We start from the raw sequence: 8,324 nt of genomic DNA, 5'->3' as shown, positions 1-8,324 counted from the left end.
GGAAGGAGAATAAAGAGCATGGAGCTCTATCCAAAGGACACAGCAGGAGCCCCTCCCACAGTCATAGTTGTGGCCGGCAAGATCCACAGTGGATGGTGGTGTGGGTTCAGTTGTGTTCCCTAGAAAGAGGTATTGAAGTCCTGACTCCTGGTTCCTGGGAATGGGATCTTATTTGAAATTGGGGTCTGGGCAAATGTAATGAAGTTAAAATGAAGCATACTGGATGCGATGGGCCCTAAATCCAGCGACTGGCATCCCCAGGGGAAGAGCAGACAAAGGCACACACACGTGGAAAGACAGGGGCAGACTTGGGAGTGGAGTGGCCACAAGGCAAGGGACGCAAGGCTGGCCAGCAGCCGCCAGCAGCTCGGCGAGAGGCACGAACACATTCGCTCTCAGGGACTTCAGTTGGAATCAAGCCTGCGGACACCTCGGACGCAGCCTCCCGGCCTTTACTAAACTGTGAAAGAAGACATTTCTGCGGTTGCTGGTAATTTGTTACACAAGGCCTAAGAAACGAATACAGATGGTAAAATTAATAGGTGAAAGCTTAAGTGGAAACAGGATACTTGCCTAATCCCAGAGGATCTCCTCTCAACATTAACTGCAAAAGGAAAGACCCAAGTGAAAGCTGGTGGCCACGGCCTTGACCAAACGATCAAGGCTATCACCACTGGTGACAGGTATGGACATCACGTTTCCCTGCTGTGATGCAGTGGGAAGGGCACGTCACCTCGGCGGATGCTTTCCATAACAAATCCCCCAATGAATCGGGGGAAGTAGCTGGCAGACTGAAGTTGAAGGGCATTCTACAAAGTTACAGCAGGGCACACTGTAAATCATGGCATCATGAACCCCAAGAAAAAGAGGAGGGACCATCACAGCTAACTGCAATGGGCGATCCTAGGGCATGATCAGAACAACTAGTGGGATCCGAACAAAGAGGCGGCTTAGTTAGTACTATCGTACCGGCGGTTCGAGTCTTCGTTTTCATCATTGGTCTGTGGTGATGCGAGATGTTAACGCGAAGGGAACGGGGGTGTAGGGCACAAAAAACCCTTTGTACCGATTCTGCAATCTTCTGCACGAAGTGGGCTCTGAATTTTAAAAATAATTATCAGGTGGTAGGGAGTGGGGTTACTGGGTAGGGGAAGGGGGGACTGACATCCCGTGGGGGGAGTCCGCCAAATCATCCCTGGTCGACTCAGACCTCAGAAACGAGGCACGGTAACCTAAGTCTCAATATGAATCGTACCACCACAATCGCATTTTCAGTCGACCAGGCACTGACAAGGTGAACCATTCAAAAAACAGCACAACGTGTTTAACATTTTTATTTTTAACTCTGCTTTGGTAGTACAAAAGTCGTAAAAGTACAAACCAGACAGTTAAAAATACATTTGACACTCAAAATGGTGAAAAATTTCCTTTACAAATTTTTACATCAAGGTGGTAGCCAACCCACTTGGTATACCAGAAGTCAGCCCATCGTTAGTGTTTTGTATAGTAAGTTTGCTGTGGACCCCAGTCCTTCCACAGAAGGAAGAAAAACACAAGCCCTGTAAACATCAGTTGCTTTGGGAACACTTAAGAACTCTTATTAGTAAAAAGCTTATGTGTTAAAATATTGAATGCTTAACTTTTGGCATGTTTGGAAGCCAGCCAGACAAAAACTGCTCAAGTATTAGAAAATATTTAAAACGTACTCTTGGTATAAACACAATTTTAAATATTTTTGAGTATTCTCTTGCCTGTTGTATTGCTATAAAAAAAAGTGCTCTGACCTGAATAAAATTAAAAAATAATTAAAGCTGAAGAATATCTTACGTTTTGTCCCTCACCATTTGAGGGCGTTATATTTTTCAAGCCAAAAATGATGTTGTTTTTTTTAACTAAAGCTATTGGTCTAGACTGCACATGTAGTATTTACACTAATACGCACCCCCAGAAGTCTTCTGCTCCTTTCCGGACGCCAGTGGAATTTCTCTCCATGCCGACTGCCCCTAGTCCGCTATGTAGATACAGGGACACATACACAGCTCTTATCAGTTATCAGAAAAAATTCACATGAAATTGGACCTACCATTCATTTTCAAAGGTTGGAAATTTGTAGTTTGATGCCAGAAACAGAATGGAATGAGTAAATTTACAGTAATACCTTAAATGACATTTTTATGGAAATCCTCGGTAGGGGTGAAATGAGAAAGATGCTCTTTCTCTCTGAGAGAACAGAAGTGCCCCGGGCACCATACCAACCACACCAACACTGACCCGGGGGCAGGGGTTGGAAACCCACCTGTAAGTGGGGGCTCCCAGCCCCCCACCCACAACGGTCAGAGAGGCGCTAACTATCTCCCCCTCTGGTTCTCATGGGGGTTCGTACACTGTATAGCTAAACATATAAATACCTAAAAGTGGGGTTTTCCAGGCTCCAGAGGAAACGTAACCCTCAAGAATCATTTCAATTACGAACCTCGGTTGCAAGATGAGAAATAGGAAGTGTCGAAGGAAAACAGGCCAGAGGACGGTACGGGCCCATTTTACAGGGGAAGTTGGGTGTGTTTGTTTTCTTTTGGCCTTGGGTCGTCAAAACATGCATTTTGTTGTTTAGTTTTTAGTCACTTGAAACTATTGTCCCCCTTTATTCAATGGACTAAGTAAGAATTGCTTAGTGCAAGTTTAAAAAAATATATATATTCTCAATATTTTATCAGCGACCTAGGAGTGGCACGGTGGTGGTGAATTAATGTTGACTTCTTGGTCCAAGATGCAAAGTCTGGCAGCCGGTTCCATCTGACTCCATGACCTCCTGGGGGGCTGATTTCTCAGGGCTAGACCAGACTATCTGCAGGGACCTTTCACCACGGAAGCTTCATCTTTATCTTCTGTAACAGTTAAAGTGCAAGAGGATCTTCTTGCAACGAGTTGCAAAATGAGACCTACGGGTTGGGAGAACAGAGGCACGTGCACCCAGATGTGTGTGCGTGTGTGCGCACTCCCACACACTAACACATCAACACCCCCTAGCATCAGCTTGGACCGCACACAAATAGTTCCCCTGCACAGAGTGATCATGCTGGAAAAATTGCAAGGTGTACCAAGGCCAGGGATGGGGCATTGGGAGGTATGGTGGTTGGGGAAAATTGAAAAAAAATGAGCTCTTTTCTTCACTGGAAATGTAATAAATTTTCCATTAGACTTTTTAACCCAAAACTTGTTTCCAAGCAAACTGAATTCTGTATCCAGCATAGCACAAATATTCCCTTTTAGCTTTTATCCCCATGTCTGCGGGCCCCTCAATAGAAACTGTATAAAAATTTTTAAAAACTCCTCAGGCAACATCTTATCTTGTAAGTCTTCAGTGTCTTAGAACTCTTCAAATCAAGTCACCCCTGCAAGAGAAAACACAAAGGTAAAGCTTTCCAGAAGGTAAACATCGTATCACATATTAACCTGCGTGGGTAGTTAAAAACACAGAGGAATTGCCATCCATCCTCACCCCACCTCACCCCACCCCACTGTGTTCCATCCCCAGCACACATCTCTTCTAGAATTTAGTCTGAAGAAATGTAAGTCCCACAATTTCAAAAGGACCTCATTATCAAAGTTTTATAAACCGAGAAAGAAGAAAATTTGAGAGCCACGGTGGACTAAGGGTATCTGTCCAATTCCACAGGAGTTTCTAAAGTGACGGACTAGCTGAGCATTCTCCCCTGAGTCACGTAACCCTTCTTCGCGGGAACGTGTTCTTTAACTCCTCGGCCACATTCTGCCAAGGAAGGAGCGGTAGGGAAAACATGCTCAGGCACAATGGAAGTTCTATGCGTCAGATAAGGTGTCTTTCCCAAGCCACACCAGACAGAGTTAACGCGGGTCTCTACGGTGCGCACGAGGCATCTCGGCTGGGATCTCAGGGGCGAACAGGAGCGCGGTGACCAGATGGCCCATCTCCCATCTCCGGTGTTCCTTGTAACTTGAGGGCGGGGTTGTGTTTTTCAGTTCTAACAGCCGGCCCCCTTCATTGCCTACATTCTCATCACAAAGGGAGCCCCCTGGTATACTCCAAAAACAGTTTTTTTATTTTCCAAAGCTGTTTTCAATTGTTGTTTTTACGAATGTCTCATCTAAGGGACAGACAGCTGTGTCCCCGTGTGCGGTCCTATTTTGAAGATGGTGATAACTCAAGGCAGGACTGAGATTCTAGCACTGCCTGTGTGTGGAAGCATACACACCATGCAGGCCGCCCTGCACCAAGTTAAGGAACGAAGCATTTTCCCGTCTGCCGACAAACGCTAAACAAAACCGCATGAAGCCAACTTGCAGGAATAGAAGAGAAAAAGTCAAGAGAGATATCTTGATTTACATGTTACTTTGTATTTATTTTACAGCTCCTTCTTCAAGATCTAGAGTGTAACAGTATTCATATTATCCTTTTCTGTCATTCCATCATTTGGAATATTCATCATAGTTATGAGACAGAGACAGAGAGGGAAGAGAGAGAAAGAGAGAGAGATTGCCCAAACTAAAAAGTTTGGGTAAAGGATCCTTATCCCCTTCGCTAAAAAGGAAATAAAACACTGTCCCCTAAAACAGCAGGCATGGAGTTTTTAATTATGAATGGAGACAATAATTCTCTGCCCGCCTTGCTACCGCCCAGCGTGGCCGAAGCTCAGATTTGTACTGCAAAGCGGAACAGAAGCAAGTCTGGGAATACTTTCATTTGAGAGTGGATGAGGATGAAAGATGCCACCAGGGGGAAAAGGGAGAAAAGCCAGAGGTGGAGAAATAGAAAAATAGTCCTGAAAGACAGAACAGTAAAAAAAAAAATGAGGAGTGAATTTTCAAAGCCAAACTTCAAACTAGGCCATTATCTACACAACAGGTGTTCAACTATTTTTATATCTCCTCCTTTTATCATCTGCTCCCTTAGACCTAGACTTTTTTGCATCAAGGAAAATAGGAAGGTCAAGGTCGAGGAATGTCAGGCCTAGAATGTCATGTTCCATCACAGTCAGAGTTTTTGATCCAATGGAGGAGAACTTCCCATTTAGAGTTCTTTGCGCAGATTTAACAGACTTTAAAGAGCGGGCAAGACGGAGGGCTGGGCTAAGGAAGGATCTGGAGCCGGACGCCGGGATTCTAATCCAGACCCCCATGACTAGCTGAAGAACTCTGGTGCGCTCTGGAGCGTTTCCTCAAAGGGTGTTGGTTTCACAAAAGATGACCTACAGACAATGTTTCACCCAGGGCCAGCAGTCAGTGTGCTTCCAAAGCCGGGCCATGCGACCGCTACCGCCCTCCAACCGCCCTAAACGCTCACGCTGGCTTCAACAGCTGCCTTCTGTGGCCGATTAAAACTGCACTGGGCGCAGTTTGCGAGAGGAAGTGAAAAATACAAATTGCTGCTTCACGTCCTCACCCTTAACACTAGACACTAAACAGAAAACAGAAAGTTAACCTTTCTAAAACCCCAGCATCGAGGTGCGGCTCTGGGCTCTCCCTCTTCAAAAACACGTGCTTATCAAAAGGCAGCACTTTACCAGCTTAGCTGCTCTCCATTTCCAGGGAAACACCTCTTTTATCAGAATGACAATCTAGGGGAAAGAAGACACCACATACTCTGTGGCTCTCAAACTTCCAGCTGTGACCTTACAGCTGGGGCGGGGTTCACAGGTGCATTTCCGCATTGTTAAATTTCTCCTCATTGCATCCGACAGTTGTGAATATATCCATACTGATAAACAAACACATACTTTTAAATGGTATTTCTTTAACACAGCACATTAATATTAACGGGTGCCTTCCTTAAGGTCTTACAGCAATCAGAAACCACGTGTGGGCTGGCGTAAAAGCCAGGGGGGAGGGCAGCAGCAGTGGGTGGACTGGGAGAACATTCTCCACCCACCCATCGTTCTCAGTTCCCATCACCAAGGGATCTACCATATTGAACAAGTCAGACCCTTTCCTCTCTCTGGGGAAATACGGTGATTACGGTCTTACCTGTGAGTGCTCAAGCTGGAAGAAATTAAACAAAACTTCCTTACATTTAAAAGATGATTCAGAAATTCCCAGTGTGACTGTTTCCCTCATAAAATGAGACTGATGTAGAGAAATTAAGAACCTCAAAAAAGGTTTATCTGGAAAGAAGGAAGAGGTCATTCTAATTATACAGATAAAGCCATAATGCCATGATTAGATTATGGTTCCACAGAAGCCACAATACAATGTATCTTTGATGAGGACACATATGTGCCTTGTTAAAAAGAATTCTCCAGAAAAAACTATCTGGTCCCTTTAAAAAATTGAAACATGTATTAAAAAGCTAGACTCCTGAGCAGATTAATAGACATTGGACACTAAGACCTCCAAGGACAAGGTGTCAAGGAAGGAAAACACCCTCTGATTAATAATAACAGTAGCTGACATTTACAGAGTGTTTCTATGTGCCAGGCGCTGCCACGCTTAGCACACCAGATTTGTGAACTCAATCTTTCCAATGACTCTATGAGTCAAGGACGATTCCCATTTTCATAGGAAGAAACTGAGGCTTCCAGCCTCAATCACTTGGCCGAGACCACACACTTAGTAACGGCGAAGCAGCAAGTCCGCAGCCCGCAGTCGGACCTGGAAACCCACCCACTCATCCCCAAACCACACCAGCGCACTGGTCACCACGGAGAGGTCCACAGCATCACTGAAATCTTCTGGTTTCTTCGCTTTCCTGTCCCCCACCTGTGTGGGGGCAACAGAAGAGAAATGCAGAAATAGAAACCCTGGCAAGGCCACTCCCTAGGGAGGTCATCTTTGCGGCTACACAGGAACAGAGAAATGATGCTGAAAACCTATATTCTACAAAGGATCGGGCCGTGAGAAGATCCAAAGTGCACCTTGAATGACATGGCACGACACTGGATAGATACAAGGCTACAGTGTCACATAGCTGGATTAAGAATTTGCTAGAACACATTTAAAGGAAATAGATGGGGAAAGTTGTTCACAGAAACAAGAGTGAAGAGTAGGACAGTAATATTCCTACTCAAAGGCCTAGAGCACCACGTATGTGATCTTTCACCAGTAATCTGTGATCCTTCGAGACTCGAACTTCTTAGTTAAAGGATTATCTTCTGCCAGGCTCTAACTCAACGTTCTGTGGTCATGGGCTTGCAGGTTCCAGCTGCTGAAAATGTGCAGACGGTGCTGTCTCATAGGGTGGCATCTTGGCAGGTGTAGATTAATGGGAAGATACCAGAAGGTACTTGGTGTTTTGTAGTCCTTTAAATCTTGCTCTGATCTAAATCATGCATTAAATTTTATGAATTAATATTAATGCCTTCCTATTTTAATAAAGACTCCATGTTTATTAGAAAGATAATCTAGGCTGATCGATAGACTCCTGCCAATCTAGCTGAGAAGCAACTCAAATGCTATGAAAACTGCCAATTCTCCGGCCTGCACCCTCAACCTACTAATCAGAACTGATGGGATTGGGGCTCAGGACGCTGCTTTCTTACAGGATGTCTTTATGCATATATAAGGGTTTAAGGCACGAGATAAAACTCAGTACTGTTTGTCAACTGATAATAACCGCAAGAATTAAATTCACCTCCAAAGGGCAAAACACAACACTACAAAGTCAGCTGAGGTCAAAAACTATATGAAAGAAACAGAGGAGGAAAGAGACGTGACAGAAACATTTAAAGACTCAAATATTAATAAAAATCTCGGCAACTCAATCAGAACTGCAAAATTTTGTAGTTTAGCAATATGAGACCGAAATATTAATTTTAAAAATCTTAATGTAACCTGAACTACCAAATTTCTGGATTACAGAATCCTTTACTAACCTCCTTCCTAATCATTTGGAACTAGCGTTCAGCTCCTCTGCAGAGGTCTATCTTAGGGACCAGATGAGTAAGCCAGCATCACACGTGTCACGGACTTGCTGAGGGCCAACTATGTTCAAACGGTCACCTGAAGGCATGACAGAAGGTGGGAAGACATGGTCTAAAATCACAAAGCACTTGGAGCTTACAGAGGCAAGTTTAAGTGATCGACTTCCATCTAAAACAAAATGAGATGAGCCACGTATCATTTCTTCAACAAAACTGGGGTATTTTACAACTTGCTTTCCCGTCTAATGATACAGAGTAGACGCTCTGCCTCTGGGTACCAAATAGATGTCCCTACTCGGGTGTGTGACAACGCCCATCCCCCTCCACCCTCTTGGACACAGAGTACTACCCCTGGAGACCGTGTGAACCAGCTGGCCTGGGAGGTCTCGGCTTATACATGTTTATTCTATGAATAAATATGAATAATTATTT

General features: G+C 44.4%; 1 protein-coding gene across 1 annotated transcript in view; it reads right to left on the bottom strand.

The window, feature by feature from the left end:
• Positions 1 to 1,318: 1,318 nt before the first annotated feature.
• Positions 1,319 to 8,324, bottom strand: part of RELL1 (RELT like 1) — a 60,479-nt gene continuing 53,473 nt past the window's right edge. Inside the window, exon 7 of the mRNA XM_040625164.1 lies at positions 1,319 to 3,392. The gene's annotated coding sequence lies outside the window, so the exon portion shown is untranslated. The remainder of the gene's footprint in view (positions 3,393 to 8,324) is intronic.

The sequence above is a fragment of the Ursus maritimus genome, unplaced genomic scaffold (genome assembly GCF_017311325.1).
Source record: "Ursus maritimus isolate PB19 unplaced genomic scaffold, ASM1731132v1 scaffold_8, whole genome shotgun sequence".
Lineage (NCBI taxonomy): Eukaryota > Metazoa > Chordata > Mammalia > Carnivora > Ursidae > Ursus > Ursus maritimus.
This window is presented reverse-complemented; position numbering and strand designations above follow the sequence as displayed.